The 20,272-nt window shown below is 35.8% G+C and overlaps 1 protein-coding gene and 1 pseudogene across 4 annotated transcripts in view; one reads left to right on the forward strand and one right to left on the reverse strand.

Moving 5' to 3' along the window:
• The window catches only part of DPP10 (dipeptidyl peptidase like 10), an 805,225-nt gene that overhangs the window by 410,816 nt on the left and 374,137 nt on the right, over positions 1-20,272 (reverse strand). The gene's annotated exons all lie outside the window — the stretch shown is intronic.
• Positions 7,930-18,277, forward strand: LOC147378214 (mitochondrial import inner membrane translocase subunit Tim17-A pseudogene; annotated as a pseudogene).

Below are 20,272 nucleotides of genomic sequence, written 5' to 3' on the forward strand. Positions count from 1 at the left end.
ACAGATGCAGATATAATAGAGAAAACAATCACTATTTGTGTCCTTATTAAAGTATTCTGATAAAACAAAAAAAATGCAGTTTTTTAGTGTATGGTTAGAGTAATCAAACAACTATTTGTCAAGTGTTTACCATATTTCTTGGAAATATGAAGGGGAGAAAATGGCAACTAAAATTCAGTCAGTAAAATAAAAATAAAAAGTTATATGGCATATTGTTTGGTGCTTTTGTGGTTGAGTTTTAGGAGTTCTTTAAACCTTCTGGATATCCCTTATCAGATACATGACTTTCAAATGTTTTCTTCAATTCTGTGGACTGTCGTTTACTCTATTGTTTGTGTATTTTGATGTAAGCAATTTTTTTTAAGAGCCTCAAATTTTCTGTTTTTTCTTTTGTTTATCTGTGATTTTGGTGTCTTACAGACACACACACACACACACACACTCGCACATGCATACACATAAATCATTGGCAAATGCAATGTTGTGAAGCCTTTCTGCTCTGTTTTCTTCCAAGATTTTTTAAAAGCGTTAAGTTTTCAATTTAAGTCATTGTTCCATTTTTAGTTAATTTTTATATATGTTTTTAGGTAAATGTCCAACTTCACTATTTTTGTGTGGCGATATGCAATCGCTCAGCATCATTTGTCAAAGAAAAAAAAAGTCCTTTCTCCAATGAATATTCTTAGAACTGTTGTCAAAAATCATGTGATCAATATGCTAAGGTTTATTTCTGGATTCCCTGTTTTATTCCATTGTTATAATGTATGTCTGTCATTTGGCCAGTATCACACTGTTTTGACTACCATAGCTTTATAGTAAGCTTTGAAATCAGGAAATCTGGGTCCTCAAAATTTGTTCTCATTTTTCTGGGCCGTTTTGGCTAAATACAGTCCCTTTGATTCCATGTGAAATTGAAAATGGGGTTTTCTATTCTGCAAAAAAGTTATTGCTGGAATTTTTATAGGGATTTCACTGAATCTGTAGATCCCTTTGGGTAGTACTTAAATCTTAACAATATCAAGTTTTCTAACTGCTAAATATGGTATATCTTTGCATTTATTCATATTTTCTTTAATTGCTTTAAGGTTCCATGATATTTCTTCTTTAAAGTCTGATAGAATTGACCATTGAAACAATTAGATTCAGGGTTTCTTTTGTTAGGAGATTTCCAGTTACAGGCTTGCTCTTACTGGTTTGTTTGTTTGTTCCTTCATCACTTACTGTTTTATTTTTCTAGGAATTTGTACATTATCCAAATTGTTGATGCTCTCACTATTCTCTTAAATCCTTTTTTATTTCTGTAGAACCACTAGTAATGTCCCCACCTTCATTTTGATTTTAGAGATTTGAATGTTTTCTCTATATTTCTCTCTTTCTAACAGTCCAACTATTTAAAGATTTGTCCATTTTGTTGATATTTTTGAAGAATAAATTTTTGTTTCAATGTTTTAGTTTTTATATTATCTATTTTATCTCTGTTATTTTATTATCTCCTTCCTTCTAGCTTTTTGGGTTTAGTTTTTTCTTCTTTTTCCAGTTTATTAAGTTACAAAATCAGGATGTTGATCTGAAAGCCTTCTTCTTTCTTAATGTAACTGCTGACATTTATAAATTTCTCCCCAGCACTGCTTTCACTGTCCCCAAGATATTTTAGAGGTACACTCATTTTAATTTATATCTAAGTTTATTTTACTTTCCCTTGTGATTTCTTCCTTGTTCCATTAATTTTTAAGAATGTGCTGTCTCATTTCCACAGATTTGTGAATTTTAAAGTGTTTCTTCTGTTATTGATTTTTTAACTTTATCCCATTGTGATCACAAAGCATATTTTGCTATAGTCATTATTTAGTTCTAGTAATTTTCTGGTGGAGTCTTTAGGGTTTTCTATGTAGAGGATCATGTCATCTACAAATAGTGAGAGTTTTACTTCTCCTTTTCCAATTTGGATTCCTTTTATTTCTTTTTCTGCTCTGATTGCTGTGGCCAAAACTTCCAAAACTATGTTGAATAGTAATGGTGAAAGTGGGCACCCTTGTCTTGTTCCTGACTTTAGAGGAAATGCTTTCAATTTTTCACCATTGAGGATAATGTTTGCTGTGGGTTTGTCATATATAGCTTTTATTATGTTGAGGTATGTTCCTTCTATTCCTGCTTTCTGGAGAGTTTTTATCATAAATGGATGTTGAATTTTGTCAAAGGCTTTCTCTGCATCTATTGAGATAATCATATGGTTTTTATTTTTCAATTTGTTAATGTGGTGTATTACATTGATTGATTTGTGGATATTGAAGAATCTTTGCATCCCTGGGATAAAGCCCACTTGGTCATGGTGTATGATCTTTTTAATGTATTGTTGGATTCTGATTGCTAGAATTTTGTTAAGGATTTTTGCATCTATGTTCATCAGTGATATTGGCCTATAGTAAAGTTGCAGGATATAAAACCAACACACAGAAATCCCTTGCATTCCTATACACTAATAATGAGAAAACAGAAAGAGAAATTAAGGAAACAATTCCATTCACCATTGCAACGGAAAGAATAAAATACTTAGGAATATATCTACCTAAAGAAACTAAAGACCTATATATAGAAAACTATAAAACACTGGTGAAAGAAATCAAAGAGGACACTAATAGATGGAGAAATATATCATGTTCATGGATTGGAAGAATCAGTATAGTGAAAATGAGTATACTACCCAAAGCAATTTATAGATTCAATGCAATCCCTATCAAGCTACCAACAGTATTCTTCACAGAGCTAGAACAAATAATTTCACAATTTGTATGGAAATACACAAAACCTCAAATAGCCAAAGCAATCTTGAGAAAGAAGAATGGAACTGGAGGAATCAACCTGCCTGACTTCAGGCTCTACTACAAAGCCACAGTTATCAAGACAGTATGGTACTGGCACAAAGACAGAAATATAGATCAACGGAACAAAATAGAAAGCCCAGAGATAAATCCACGCACATATGGACACCTTATCTTTGACAAAGGAGGCAAGAATATACAATGGTTTAAAGACAATCTCTTTAACAAGTGGTGCTGGTCAACCACTTGTAAAAGAATGAAACTAGAACACTTTCTAACACCATACACAAAAATAAACTCAAAATGGATTAAAGATCTCAACGTAAGACCAGAGACTATAAAACTCCTAGAGGAGAACATAGGCAAAACACTCTCTGACATACATCACAGAAGGATCCTCTATGACCCACCTCCCAGAATATTGGAAATAAAAGCAAAAATAAACAAATGGGACCTAATTAACCTTAAAAGCTTCTGCACATCAAAGGACACTATTAGCAAGGTGAAAAGACAGCCTTCAGAATGGGAGAAAATAATAGCAAATGAAGCAACTGACAAACAACTAATCTCAAAAATATACAAGCAACTCCTACAGCTCAACTCCAGAAAAATAAATGACCCAATCAAAAAATGGGCCAAAGAACTAAATAGACATTTCTCCAAAGAAGACATACAGATGGCTAACAAACACATGAAAAGATGCTCAACATCACTCATTATCAGAGAAATGCAAATCAAAACCACTATGAGGTACCATTTCACACCAGTCAGAATGGCTGCGATCCAAAAGTCTACAAGCAATAAATGCTGGAGACGGTGTGGAGAAAAGGGAACCCTCTTACACTGCTGGTGGGAATGCAAACTAGTACAGCCACTATGGAGAACAGTGTGGAGATTCCTTAAAAAACTGAAAATAGAACTACCTTATGATCCAGCAATCCCACTGCTGGGCATATACACTGAGGAAACCAGAATTGAAAGAGACACGTGTACCCCAATGTTCATCGCAGCACTGTTTATAATAGCCAGGACATGGAAGCAACCTAGATGTCCATCAGCAGATGAATGGATAAGAAAGCAGTGGTACATATACACAATGAGTATTACTCAGCCATTAAAAAGAAAACATTAGAATCAGTTCTAATGAGGTGGATGAAACTGGAGCCTTTTATACAGGGTGAAGTAAGCCAGAAGGAAAAACACCAATACAGTATACTAACGCATATATATGGAATTTAGAAAGATGGTAACAATAACCCGGTGTACGAGACAGCAAAAGAGACACTGATGTATAGAACAGTCTTATGGACTCTTTGGGAGAGGGAGAGGGTGGGAAGATTTGGGAGAATGGCATTGAAACATGTAAAACATCATGTATGAAACGAGTTGCCAGTCCAGGTTCCGATGCACGATACTGGATGCTCTGGGCTAGTGCACTGGGACGACCCAGAGGGATGGTATGGGGAGGGAGGAGGGAGGAAGGTTCAGGATGGGGAACACATGTATACCTGTGGCGGATTCATTTTGATATTTGGCAAAACTAATACAATTATGTAAAGTTTAAAAATAAAATAAAAAAAACATATTTTGTATGACATCTACATTTTAAAATCCATTGAGATTAAATTTGTGAACTAACATATGGCCTATTTTGAAAAATGCCCTGTCTACATTTGAATAGAATGTCTGTTCTCTTACTTTTGGGTAGATTGTTCTCTCTGTTAGAGGTAGGTGGGTGACTATGTTGTTCTAGTATTCTATTTATTTATCTTCTAGTTTCTAGTTATTATTGCAGAGATACCTAATTTCTTTTAATTCTATTTTTGCTTCATATATTTTGATTATTATTACATGTATAAATGTTTATAATTGTTATATCTTCTTGAATTGAGCCATCTGTTAATATATAATGTTGTCTTTTGCAAACTTTTTTGATTTAAAGTGTATTTTAAATATTAGTAGAGTCACAGATGCTCTCTTTTGGTTACAATTTGCCATATCTTCTATCTTTTGGCTTTAACTTCTTCTTGTCTTTGTATTCAAAGTGAGTCTCCTATAGATAGAATTTACTGATTATATACTTTTATCCATTTGATAATCTTGTCTTTAGGAATTTAATTGATTTACATTTAATTACTAATTTAAATTATAACATTTTTACTGATATGCAAAGACCCCTGTCATTTTGTGTGTATTTGTGGTCTATGAGGCTCATTATTTTTGTTGTTCTTCATTTCCTGCATTAATCTTCTTTTGTGTTTAGTTGATATTTTATAGAGAAATATTTAAATATCTTTCTCATTTCCTTTTGCATATATTCTATAGCTAATTCTTTGTAGTTACTGTGGGGAGTACATTTAGCATCCTTAAAGTTGTAGCAGTCGATATGAATTTATACTAGCTTAACTTCAATAACATACAAATTGCTGCTTCTATATAGCTTTACTTTCCTACTCCTTTTAGTTGTTGATGTCACAAAATTATATATTTACATATTGTATGTCCAAAAACAAACTATTTTAATGCATTAGTATCTTAAATTATGTAGAAAATAAAATGTGGAGTTACAAACCAATTTACAGTAATATTAGCTTTTAGACTAATACATTATTTTTAAATGTATTAACCTACTATATCATGTAGAAAACCAAAAAAAAAAAAAAATGAAGTTACAAACCATTGCTACAATAACTATAGATTTTATAATTTTCTATATATTTACCTTTATTGAAATCTTTATTTCTTCTTACAGCTTTGAGTTACAGTCTAGTGTCCATTCATTTCAACATGTATAGCTCTCTTTTAGAATTTATTGCAGAACATTTTAACACTATTGTGTTCCTTTATCTTTTATTTACCTGGGGATATCTTAATGTCTCTCTCATCTTTGAAGGATGGTTTTTCTGGATATTGACTTTTTGGTTGAGCTTTAAAAAAATTTTTTTGGCACTTTGCATATATCACCTACTGCCTTCTGGCCTCCAATTCATCTGGTAAGAAATCTGCTGATAATATTGTTGAAAAAATTTGCATTTCAATTATTTTACTTTTCAGCTCCAGAATTTCATTTTTGTTTCTTTGTATGTTTTCTGTCTTCTTATTGATATTTATATTTTGTTTATATATTACCTTTTTCACATTTTCCATGTCTTCCATTAGCTGTATGAGTATGTATAAAATTGTTTAAAAATCTTTGTCTAGTCGATCTTCCACCAGACTATTTCGAACCAGTTACTATGGTCCCTTTGTTGGGACAGTTATTGAAGGTTTACTTTTCATTTACCTTTGAATAGGTCACAATTCCCTGTCCCATTTTATGCCTTTTTACCTTTTGTCGATAATTATTCATTTAAATGTAGTATTGTGATAATTCTGGAAACTAGATTATCCTCCTTCCCCAGAGTTTGCTGGGGTTTTTTTGTTTTGTTTTGTTTTTGATTATTGTAGGCTAGCTGAGCTGAAGATCATTGATGTATAAGCTTATGAATTTTTCAGATCTTTTCTGATACTGTGGTTTCCCCTGGGAATGAAGGTGTCAGTCTTCAATGTTTGGTTACCAAAATGGAGGGGGTGGGGGGAAGAATGAAAAGAAAAGGCAAGGGTGGAAGATGCTAGCCTTTTAAATATCACTAGAAGTCACTTCAGCCAAAAGAAGGGGAGCTTGCAACACTAGAGGTAGGTATAACAAAGATCCCACTTCTTTGTCTGTACCTCTATGATCAGAAGCAACAATCAGTAATAAGAACACTGATCACTAATAGTTAGAAGGTATGGTCCTTTTTGTTCACTCTAGCTTCTGCAAGATTCTCCTGGAATATATCCACTGCTTTCTGCCCCAGCTTGAGGTGTGAGGGACGGGTAGCTGGTACTGCACTAAGAGTTGAAACTGACTGATATCATCTATAATTTGCTATCCAAACCTCCCCCTGGAAGTTACAAGCCTTAATAGACTCCAAGGTTTCAAAACAGTTGTATCAGACTGATTCTGTCAATACAATCATCATCTAGGTGGGGTGATAGATCCTGGTGTTTTCTATTCATCCCGCATTTATGACTTAAATAGTAACACAATGTATTTTAGAAATGAATGGAAATGTTAAAAAGGAAATTAAAGTTCTGTGCATTCTTGAGATAGTTCACTTTATGTGTTACCTTGACTGGGTGAAGGGATTCTCAGATAGGTAATAGAACATTATTTCTTTGTATGTCTATGAGCATGCCTCTGGAAGAGACTAGCATTTGAGAGAGACTGAATAAAGACCACCAATGTAGGTGGGTAGTATCTAGTCCAATGAGGTTCTAAACAGAACAAAAAGGCAAGAGAAGAGTGGACTTACTCTTTTTGTTTGAGTTGGGGTGTCTCTTTTCCTGCCCTCAGATACTAGTCCTCCTGGTTCTTGGCACATCAGACAGAGACTGAATGGACCCACTAGTATTCCCTGTTCTCTATCTCTCTCCCTCCATTTCCCTCCCTCTTTCTTCTTCTCTCTAGATAGATAGATAGACAAGAGAAAATTGGCCTTGTTTCTCTAGAAAACACTTAAAAAGACAATATAGCTAGCTCTATCTTTTTATATTAAATATTTTAAATCAGACTTGATGAATTTTTACGTCAATTATAAACTTATTGATTAAAAGGTTATTGTAAATCCTTTAATACAATTTTATACTTTTGTAATTGTATAAGATATTCTTTTATGCAATACAAAGTTGAAGGAAATGGCAACTCACTCCAGTATTCTTGCCTGGAAAATCCTATGAAGACAGAGGAGCCTGGTGGGCTATAGGCCATGGGGTCACAAAGAGTTGGACATGACTGAATGACCGAGCATGCATGCCGGCATAGTTGTATAAATCAAGTTAAAAATTACTTATGTGAGAAGTCACTATGTTCAAAAGTCATTGTTGAAGTACTGCTATTTCTTATGCTTCCAGAGTCTTTGTGGTTGAATTCCTAAGAAGCCAAGTCCATATGGTCTCTGGTGCTTTTTAAAATGTCTGCTTCCATGTGTTGAACCCATTAGAGCCTTGCTCAGAGGCAAGAAGACAATTATAACTTCTTACCCTCTTCTATTTTATAGAAAATATTTGCTTTCATTTTTAGAGCAGCATGGTGCTAAAATTTAGATTTCTGAGGTAAGGGAAGTTTCACTTAAATCTAGATGCCCTATTATAATTAAAAAAAAAGAATTTCACTTTTGTGATTATGGACACTCAATATAATTAATAGCTCCTTGTATAATGATGTATCTGATGTTATAAGACAAAAGAATGCTAAATAATGACAGGATTTAGCCATTCCTGGGTTCAAGGACTTTATATCATTTCAAATTAGCCTGAATTCCAATTCTAATGCTAACAAAATTTCAACCCCAATAAACATATACCAGTCTACAGAGAATCTCAAAATTTCAGGTTATTTTTGAACCTATAGCCCTTCAGTAGAATGCTCTCTCTCTCTTTGCTCCACAATAGTTTTATGAGAGAGTGAATGATAGGCCAGTCTCCAAGCATTGCTAGAAAATATTCATACACACACACACACAGCTGCAGTTCCATATATAAAATATCACAGGAAAACAGTCATTTTCCTTATCTCACACACACAAAAAAACTATACCAAAAAAAGAGCATTAAATAGTTAATTTATTTTGATAAAATCTTCGGAATCTAAGTAAACATAAAGTTAGCCGTTTTCTAGAATGTTGCATAAAACTGCACTCTTTACGCTCCTACAATATTCTCCATGGCAGTCAGCCAGACAGAACCTTTGGAACACTGAAAACTCATCTTGGAGCTATTGAAGTTTATTCTTGCCCATTCTGAAAAATTGGCTGATATTGATAATTGTTATAAAAAGTTTACCCCATGAGTCTCATAGGCTGCCAAGAATGTAATTGAGCTGAAATGGAAGGCTGGTATTAAGCTTGCATCTGGTTCTGAGTCAAGGAGCCCTCACTCTTTGACTAGCATCAAGGGAAGCTGCCTTCATTTGGGGAAAACAGATGGAACAATTTCACTATAATGGAGTTCATTTTGAGAAACTGTCCCAGCTTGTCCAAACTAATGGCAAGTTGGATAGGATTTCAAATAAATAATAAACACCTGTAGGAGTTGAGGTTACTAGCCCTGGCTCAAAAAAAAATAATAAAATAAAATTAGAAATGATTTATTAGGCATCTACAATGCATGAAGCATGATTCCACTCATGATTTTATCAAACATGATAAAATAATATTATAATGATAATCTTATAATATTACATTATTATATATAATAATAATAATATAATAATATTCTTAAAATGGAATCTTAAGTATATCCTGTTGTCCCTGACACAACCATTTTCCTGGATATCTTCTCAATTTTCTCTCATGATCTGCTCAAGAGTGGCAAATGTATGCATTTAATCAAGTATTTTGAATCTCTTGAAATTTCAACTTGACAATATACTTCAGCAACAAAATTCAATAAATAGTCATGTTTCTATTATATATCATGCAATACCTAGTCTATGTACTAAAAATACAAAACTTCCTCACTCATTTAGTTCAGAGTTCAGTAGGGGATATAGGCAAATAAAACTATTTCAGTACAAAGAGTACGGTGATTAAGAGTAAAGCTATTCAGTATTGACTAAAGGTAGCAATTAGCCACATTCAATGTAAAACTCTAGGCCAAATTGGGATATACTTTAACTATAAAATATATACTGCATTTTGAAGACAGCATAAAAATTATGATACCTCATTTTTAATATTGATTTTTAATACTGATTCCATGTCAAAATGTTATTTGGGATATACTGTATTAAACAAAATAAATTAATACAATTAATTTCACCAGTTTCTGTTAACTTTTTCAATGTGTTCTTTAGAAAATTTATGAATTAAATCACATTTGTACTCAGATTTTTGTTGGACAGCACTGGTATATATACTAGACCTGTCTTCAAAACTCATTCTATCACTTAGCTGTGAGACATTAGGCAAGTACTAGTTTTTGCAGGTTTTTTTTCTTTTTTTTTTTGCTTCAGTTTCCTTATGTATAAGAAGAAGCTGATAAAAATTACAGTTGTTTACTCAACAGGGTTGTTGGGAGAAGTAAGTGAACCAAAAAAAATCTAAAAGGCAACTAGTATTAAATACATAAGCATTAAGCAAGCACATAAAAAGAGCACCTATCTCAGAAGTTTACTTCAGAAGAAGTAAGCTCCAAGAAGAATTTAAAAGAGAAAAAAAAAATTATGGTTTCATTAAAGCTTCAAAAAATGTTAGAAAACTGTCCCACTGTAATAGGAAGATAATAGAGACAATATGAATAAAATCATAAAACTTGAACTAGCCATAGTCCGACCATTGCAGGAACTGAAAGTGGTTTTCAAGGTGTAAGATTGCAAACTTCCTGAAGGCGGTGGTGGGAAGAAACACTGAAAAGCCAGGTCATTGCACTGCCCAATACTATTCTAAAGAACATATGACATTAGGTTGTTGTTCAATCACTCAGTCGTGTCCACCTCTTTGGGACCCCATAGACTGCAGCACTCCAGGCTTCCCTGTCCTTCACAATCTCCCAAAGCTTGCTCAAACTCATGTCCATTGAGTTGGTGATGCGATCCAACCATTTCATCCTCTGTTGTTGCCTTCCTGCCTTCAAACTTTTCCAGCTTCAGGGTCTTTTCTAATGAGTTGGCTCTAAGCATCAGGTGGCCAAAGACCTGGAGCTTCAGCTTCACCATCAAGTCCTTCCAATGAATATTCAGGACTGATTTCATTTAGGATTGACTGGTTTGATCTCCTTGCAGTCCAAGGGACTCTCAAGAGCCTTCTCCAACACCATGGTTCAAAAGCATCAGTTCTTCATCACTCGGCCTTCTTTACAGTCCAACTATTACACCCATAAATGACTACTGGAAAAACTATAGCTTTGACTAGATGGATCTTTGTTGGCAAAGTAATGTCTCTGTTTTGTAATATGTTGTCTAGGTTCATCATACCTTTTCTTCCAAGGAGCAACTGGCTTTTAATTTCATGGTCGCAGTCACCATCTGCACTGATTTTGGAGCTCAAGAAGATAAAGCCTGTCACTGTTTCCATTGTTTCCCCATCTATTTGTCATGAAGTGATGGGACCAGATGCCATGATCTTTGTTTCTTTATACTATATATATATATATATATATATATATATACACATACACACACACACACACATATATATATATATATATACACACATAGTTGCTCAGTCATGTCCAACTCTTTGCGACCACATGGACTGTAGCCTTCCAGGCTCCTCCATCCATGGGATTTTCTAGGCAAGAGTACTGGTGTAGATTTCCTTCTCCAGGAGATCTTCCCAACCCAGGGATCGAACTGAGGTATCCTGCATTGCAGACAGATGCTTTATCATCTGAGCCACCAGGGAAGCCCATTGTTTCTTTAATCTTCAGTTTTAAGCCAACTTTTTCACTCTCCTTTTTCACTGTCATTAAGAGGCTCTTTAGTTCACCTTTGCTTTCTGCCATACAGGTGGTGTCATCTGTATACCTAATGTTATTGATATTTTCCTCTGTAATCTTGATTCTGGCTTGTGCTTCATCCAGTCTAGCATTTCACATGACATATTCTGCATATAAGTTAAATAAGCAAGGTGACAATACACAGCCTTGACGTACTCCTTTCCCAATTTTGAACCAGTCCATTTTTCCATGTCCAGTTCTAACTGTTGCTTCGTGACCTGCATACAGATTTTTCAGGAGACAGGTAAGGTGGTCAGGTGTTCCCATTTCTTAAGTAATTTTCCACAATTTGTTGTGATCCACTCAGTCAAAGGCTTTAATGTAGTCAATGAAGCCAAAGTAGAGGTTTTTTTGGAATTCTCTTGCTTTTTCTATGATCTAACAGATGTTGGCAATTTGATTGCTGGTTCCTCTGACTTTTCTAATCCAGCTTGAATATCTGGGAATTCTCACTTCACACAGTGTTGAAGCCTTTGAAAACACTGAGTGTTGAAAAACTTTGAGGATTACTTTGCTAGCATGTGAATGAGTACAATTTGTGGTAATTTGAACATTCTTTGGCACTGCCCTTCCTGGGACTTGAATTTAGGAATTCCCTCTATAAAATTAACTGTATTGTTTTAGGAAAGCCAAAGGAGATATACAAAGAGAATAAATTAAATGGGAGTAAGTGATGTTATGTAGGAGGTTACTAAGGTATTAATGAAAGAATTATTAAGGAGAAAGGCATATTTTCTTCTTTCCCACTCTAAATTCCCACAGCTATTGATAGCTAGACAGTTGTCCTTTTCTATTATTGAGTCTACTAAGTCAACAAGCCTCTAAAATTTGTGTTCACTTAATATACCCTTCGTAAGCCAGGTTATGAAAATAAATTTTGAATTTCATAAATTGGACATGCCAACCAAAATAAATATCAATGCTCGGGTTCTATTACAATATCAGATAGCCACCAACACTCATAAGACATTTATAATTTATAAAACAAAATCAGTCTGAGAGGTCTACTTTCCAGGTGAAAGAGAAAAGGTTAGAAGTTTTCAGGAAAAGGTTCCTCTTGTTTTAGAAATATAAGAAGTGTTAAAAGGTAAACTAAGCCATCTACGGGATCGCACAGAGTCGGACATGACTGAAACGACTTAGCAGCAGCAGCAGCAAGCATCACTACAAACAAAGCTAGTGGAGGTGGTGGAATTCCAGTTGAGCTATTTCAAATCCTGAAAGATGATGCTGTGAAAGTGCTGCACTCAATACACCAGCAAATTTGGAAAACTCAGCAGTGGCCACAGGACTGGAAAAGGTCAGTTTTCATTACAATCCCAAAGAAACGCAATGCCAAAGAATGCTCAAACTACCACACAATTGCACTCATCTCACACGCTAGTAAAGTAATGCTCAAAATTCTCCAAGCCAGGCTTCAGCAATACGTGAACCATGAATTTCCAGATGTTCAACCTGGTTTTAGAAAAGGCAGAGGAACCAAAGATCAAATGGCCAACATTCACTGGATCATCGAAAAAGCAAGAGAGTTCCAGAAAACATCTATTTCTACGTTATTGACTATGCCAAAGCCTTTGACTGTGTGGATCACAATCAACTGTGGAAAATTCTTCAAGAGATGAGAATACCAGACCACCTGATCTGCCTCTTGAAAAACCTGTATACAGGTCAGGAAGCAACAGTTAGAATTGGACATGGAACAACAGACTGGTTCCAAATAGGAAAAGGAGTATGTCAAGGCTGTGTATTGTCACCCTGCTTATTTAACTTATATCAGAGTACATCATGAGAAATGCTGGGCTGGAAGAAGCACAAGCTGGAATCAAGATTGACGGGAGAAATATCAATAACCTCAGATATGCAGATGACACCACCCTTATGGCAGAAAGTGAAGAGGAACTAAAGAGCCCCTTGATGAAAGTGAAAGAGGAGAGTGAAAAAGTTGGCTTAAAGTTCAACATTCAGAAAATGAAGGTCATGGCATCCGGTCCCATCACTTCATGGGAAATAGATGGGGAAACAGTGGAAACAGTGTCAGACTTTATTTTTGGGGGCTCCAAAATCACTGCAGATGGTGAGTGCAGCCATGAAATTAAAAGATGCTTACTCCTTGGAAGGAAAGTTATGACCAACCTAGATAGCATATTCAAAAGCAGAGACATTACTTTGCCAACAAAGGTCCGTCTAGTCAAGGCTATGGTTTTTCCAGTGGTCATGTATGGATGCAAGAGTTGGACTGTGAAGAAAGCTGAGCACTGAAGAATTGATGCTTTTGAACTGTGGTGTTGGGAAAGACTCTTGAGAGTCCCTTGGACTGCAAGGAGATCCAACCAGTCCATTCTAAAGGAGATCAGCCCTGGGTGTCCTTTGGAAGGAATGATACTAAAGCTGAAACTCCAGTACTTTGGCCACCTCATGCTAAGAGTTGACTCATTGGAAAAGACTCTGATGGTGGGAGGGATTGGGAGCAGGAGGAGAAGGGGATGACAGAGGATGAGATGGCTGAATGTCCTCACCAACTCGATGGACATGAGTTTGAGTGAAATCCGGGAGATGGTGATGGACAGGGAGGCCTGACGTGCTGCGATTCATGGGGTGGCAAAGAGTCAGACACGACTGAGCGATTGAACTGAACTGAAGCACATTATTTTTTTTTCCCAAATGTCTGTTTAAGGGTCAACTCAAATTGGACAATGTCAGACCAAAAATGCTTAGGAGCTCCTTGCTGACAGAAGTTAGGGAAACTATTTTAATAGAGAAGACAGAGAAGAAAAACAAATCTATTATTTGATTGTCTATAGCTTAAGCAGTTGACTTATTTGGAAAATCCTAGCAGGCAGTTTGTGGTCAGTTGTTCTTTAGTTTTGTTTTTATGGATTTTGGTGCATTGATTCTGGCTTAGGCTCTGGTTTGCTTAGTAGGCATCCAAAACATTAGAGCCACTTTAGTCTAAGGACTTCCTTATTTAATTAATTAATTAACAATAGTCACAGTGATATGTCATGAGAACAGTAAAGTAGTAAGAAAGGAGACTGTTCTGGGAGGAATAATGGTAGACTAATATATTGATATAACATTATAAAAAGTGAAATGAACAAATATATATATATATATGTATGTATGTATCAGTTCAGTTCAGTCGCTCAGTCGTGTCTAACTCTTTGCGACCCCATGAATTGCAGCACATCAGGCCTCCCTGTCCATCACCATCTCCCAGAGTTCACTCAAACTCACATATATCGAGTCGGTGATGCCATCCGACCATCTCATCCTCTGTCGTCCCCTTTTCCTCCTGCCCCCAATCCCTCCCAGCATCAGAGTCTTTTCCAATGAGTCAACTCTTTGCATGAGGTGGCCAAAGTACTGGTAGTATATTCTAAATTGGTGATAGAATAACCCATAACTATAAGCAACCAGCAATAATACCTGAAATCATTTTTTTAACTTTGATCTGCATCCTTTGTTTCCTTCCCTAGTAAGATTCCCTGGTTTGTCTTCAATGTCTTAAATAGCTAGATACAAACAGCACAGCTGTGCCAACATTCAAGGACAGTACCAAAGTACACATCCCAGTCTCACAGTTGGTACCCACCCTAAATATTTCTCCATAGTGTGTTATTAACATACTTCTCAAAGTCTGCTGTACTCTACCTCTTTGATACACCCTATCTCAGTGTTGAATGTGCCACTGGAAGACCAGCAGCTTTGCCTTATGTAAGGCATGATCTTCCTCCCAAGACAATAGTGTTCTGAACAGTGTCATTGACAGACCATATTTATTACTCTCTCATGGTTCAACCAGTACTCCTGCCTGGAAAATCTCATGGACGGAGGAGCCTGGTGGGCTGCATGCAGCCCATGGGGTCGCTAAGAGTCAGACACGACTAAGCGACTTCACTTTCACTTTTCACTTTCATGCATTGGAGAAGGAAATGGCAACCCACTCCAGTGTTCTTGCCTGGAGAATCCCAGGGACGGGGGAACCTGTTGGGCTGCCGTCAATGGGGTCGCGCAGAGTTGGACACGATTGAAGTGATTTAGCAGCAGCAGCAGCATGGCTCAACACTACAAACTTCCTTCCATGTATTTTCTTTATGCAAAAAGTTTATACTTTAGGCTCCTTTGGGTTTAGAAATTAAACAACACAATCAACATTAATTAGGGGCTTTTTATTTGTTTGTTTGTTTTTTGGCCACATCATACGCTTGTGAGATCTTAGTTCCCTGAGGAAAAGTGGAAAGTGAAAGTCGCTTAGTCGTGTCTGACTCTTTGCGACCCCATGGACTATATAGTCAATGGGTTTCTCCAGGCCAGAATACTGGAGTGGGTAGCCTTTCCCTTCTCCAGGGGATCTTCCCAACCCAGGGACTGAACCCAGGTCTCCCACATTGCAGGTGGATTCTTTGCCAGCCGAGCTACCAGGGAGGCCCTAACCAGGGATCAAACCCAGCTCCATGGCAGTGAAAGTGCAGCGTGATAACCACTGGATCACCAGAGAATTCCCAATATTTAATTTTGAAAAGAATAAAATTTTAACTAAGACTGAGATGCACCTTCAGATGAGTGAGAACAAAAAGGAAAGAAAAAATTAGAAGTAAATAAAATGTAAAAGTAAATAAATATTGGACTTCTCTGGTGGTTCAGATGGTAAAGAATCTGTCTGCAATGCAAGAGACCCCAGTTCAATCCCTGGGTCGGGAAGATGCCCTGGAGAAGGAAATACTCCCATATTCTTGCCTGGAGAATTCCATGGACAGAGGAGCCTGACTGGCTATAGTCCATGGGATCATAGAGCAAATATTACACTAAATCATCAATATTATTTCAGAACTTAAGCTTGTAGGGATCTATATTTTTACTGACCATTTATTAATATTAAATTGCAAACATAACTACTGGACTGGAAAGGAGAGAATGGCACACCACATTTTGAAAACAATGAGTGCTGTAAAGAAGCATGCAGAAATGCAGTGCTGGAAGAGCAGATTGGGGAAAAACTCAAGTAAACAGTGATGGAATGTGACAGACGCTATTAAAATCCAAATCCACACAAACATTGAAATTTTTTCTCATCTGGACACAGTTTCTTCTTCTAGTCTGAATGGCAATTACAACTAATGGGCTTCAGCCCTCTCAACCAGTGCCCAGTGAGAGAGGCACATTTACGCTTTCAAACATTTGGGCCATCCACTTGTTCATATGCTATGGTTTGATGCCCAGAATATTATTCTGTGCCATGAAACCTTGGTCCAGGATGAAACTGTAAAAAGATGGTGCAGTGACAGGATGATAAATGAAGTTCACCAAGATGAGAGCTTGGGATTTATTCATATTCTTGGCTACAGAAACAGATTTACCAACATGTCTGCCCCCAAAAGATTCTTCTATAATGTTTTAAAATCAAACATCTAATAACCACATTATATCAAAGGACAAAAGGCAAAGCCTCTCTTTTTGTTGTGAGTAGACATTCAAATTCAAAATTCTTTAGAAAAGAGGACTTGTATAAATAAGGATTTTGTTTGCTTGCTGCAGTGATAAATATTTTGTATTTTGAAAATTCCCAATTAAAGTACAGACTTGTTTGTTGTTGTTTAGTCACTAAGTCATATCTGACTCTTTTGCAACTCCATGGACTGCAGCCCAACAGGCTCCTCTCTCCATGAGATGTTCCAGGCAAGAACACTGGAGTAGCTTGCCATTTCCTTTTCCAGGGGATCTTCCTGACCCAGGAATCAAACCCATGTCTCCCGCATTGGCAGGCAGAGTCTTACCACTGAGCCACCAGGGAAGCCATAAAGTATACACTGCTGCTGCTGCTGCTAAGTCGCTTCAGTCGTGTCCGACTCTGTGCAACCCCATAGACGACAGCCCACCAGGCTCCCCCATCCCTGGGATTCTATAGGCAAGAATACTGGAGTGGGTTGCCATTTCCTTCTCCAAAAAGTAGACACTAGGTTGCAACAATTCTACTTACTGAGGTATCTTTCCCTTCAATCTAGATTTGTCTCATTTTAAATTTAATTAATCCAACGCATGTATATTCAATAAAATATACAGATCTTAACTGATATCTAAGAGTTTAAGAATCTATCTTTTAAGTAAAACCTAAAGGAGTTAACTTTTCTTTAAAAATAATTCCATTCTGTGATTGAACAACTTTTAAAAGGATCTTAATTCTTTAAAAAAAGATAAAATTAAAGTCCAAAAGGTTTTGATTGTAGTAATAGAGAGGCAGCACTTTCTAACTAGCAGACCTTTAAATTGACTATACTCTAAATTCACACAGTACAAAATAGAGATCAGTAAATCTGTCTTGTGTTCTCATTATCTCAATCAGATACCAAACTGTTATCTAAAATTTAATCAACAATGTCCCTAGATTAAACTGAATTTAAAAACTTATTTAGCCACGAAGTCAAGATAAAAGAGTATGCAGGCCCGCCCTGCCCCTAGAGAATCATGGATGACTGCAGTGGGGACTTCAAGATGAGAAGCATAGATGGTGGTATCCTTCAAGAAAGCAAAGGTTTTCACAATTCTCTGCTGGGAGTAAAGCACAGGCTAGGAAGCAGTTTGACAGCTATTAAAACCAGGGCTCTGCAGTTGGACATAGCTTTGCAGTTGGGAGAGGTCTGCTTTCCATGAATGATTATAATATGGTTCAAGTCAGAGAGAAAGAAGATCCCTAGAACTCCATCAAGAGTGATGCTTTCACAAGAACCATGATGGCAGCAAGAAAGGTACCAGTAGCCATGGTTGGGTCAGCAGCAATGGGTGCCATTCTTCTGGCTTTAGTGGAAGGAGCTGGTATCTTGTTGATAAGATTTGCCTCTGCACCACTTCCTAATGATGCTCTGTTAGCTGAAGGCCCATCCGAGTTGCCTTCAGCCCAGTTACTATCTTTACATTTTGGAGACTATCAACAGTATCAATAGGACTTCTTTCCCAGGATTTCTTTAATGAAATGAGGAAAAGACTTCAGATCTATTTTTAAAACCACAGGTGGGAAAACTATGGCCAAATAGGCTATGAAGAGACATTTAGCACCTCTTCTCTTTAAAGGAACATGAAGGGGGGAGGTCTTAAAAGATAATACACTTATTTATTCACACTTAGATTGCATTTGTGATTGAAATAAATGTTTTAAATCTTTAAAAGGATATACAGTAAGAGCTTAGAAGATGAAGGACCAAATGGCAAACAGCAATGAAGTGTTTAAGTGTTTCCTTGGGGACTTCTCTGCCTGGTTTTGTTCTGTTAGACCAACAATAAAAAAAAAAAAAAAAAAAAAACTCCTGGCAATTGCTCTTTAAAAAAAAAAAAAAAACAAGCACAAAAAACCTTATTTTAGAATAATTTTAATTTGAAAGTAAAGTTAGTCTTTCCTTACTGTTTTCTAATTATTTTTTAAAAGACATACATTTATATTTCACTTTTCTTTACATAATTTTCTTGATTCTCCTTTTTTGCCCAAATTCTTCCAACATCCATTTAGCAAACCTGGAACATAGCACTCAAACAAGGCCCTGACTCTGTTATCTCAGTTTATATTTGTAATCTCTCCTGACTGCTAAGGGTGATAATTTCTGTTTCACAATGCTTTGCTGGGGTACAAATTGTTCTATATAATGATCCTTACTAAGAAGCCAAAAGTCAACACTTCAAATATCATTATTCTCACATTGACATAAAACTTTTCATTAAAAATGTCATCTGTCCCTCAGTTTGCCGTATTAAAATGTAGCAGTTCAGTTCAATATATCCTAACATAAGAGCAAGTTTTAGAGTCTATTCCCTGCTGATTTTTGAATGAGTTATTTCATGTGGGATTTAGTTTGTGCATTGTGTGGGCATATTATGCACATGTGTGACTGAGCATGTATGTATTATGCTTTCTCTTCATTGTTACCAATGCTGTCTATACTTCTGCTTTTCTTCTTTAACATTATACTAAATTTCCCCTAGGTTTTCCAAGTTTCTGAGGAAATTTTAACCTTTTATATGAAAGCTAGATACCTCCTCAGGATAATAATTGAAATTTAAGAAAATATATGGAGAAGAGAGGTTAATTGTAATCAATATTCCCACTATAGGCCAGGTACTTTCCATATATATGTCATTTCTTTAATATCTCAGCCTTTTTTAGGAGGATAATGCTATCACCATTTTAGAATCTGGAGAGATGCACTAACCTGCCCTTAGTCACACTGATACTTAGTGAAGAAACCAACACTGGACTAGATTTCTAGTTCAATATCTAGACAAAAATCTCTATGTTTTAGTGCTGTATCATAATGTTTCAAGAGTCATGTAAATTACTAATTATACAAATAATTAAAAAGTCAGATTTTAAAAAACTAAAGTTTTAATAGATAGCCTTTTCAGTTTTTCACAAATGTAATACTATTTATATTATTCTATCATCTCAAATTTTAATTTTACTGTAAATTATTAACACTACAGATAGGACTACATTAGGTTTATTAGAGGACATTTTCATAAGTAAGAAGTTTTGGCAACAATCTTCAAAAACTGAAATAAGTTATTATTGATACATCAATTAAGTGTAGGTTTCTAATATCATTTGGGGATTATTCATATTCCTAGACATGTTGTTTGTAAGAAGTTTCCACCAAACATATCAGTCTCTATTTTCAAGAATACTAGCTTCCGTAAAATGTTACCTGGTACTCCAAATTATGGGTTTCATGATTTTAAAAGTTCAGGAACATCACATTATAATTCCCATCTTAAACAATACAAAATGCATTTTAAAGAAACTTAAAATTTCCTGATAAATAAAGATCTGCGTGGACTGTTATTTCCACACAGTTTGTAATGCATGGGTCTACTCTTTTTTTTTAAAGGAAGAAAATAATTAAATTGGGGATTTGGAAATGAACACTTTGTTGATATGGATGACAAACAAT

The sequence above is a fragment of the Bos grunniens genome, chromosome 2 (genome assembly GCF_055505025.1).
Source record: "Bos grunniens cultivar Pamir isolate PY7600 chromosome 2, Bosgru_T2T1.0, whole genome shotgun sequence".
Lineage (NCBI taxonomy): Eukaryota > Metazoa > Chordata > Mammalia > Artiodactyla > Bovidae > Bos > Bos grunniens.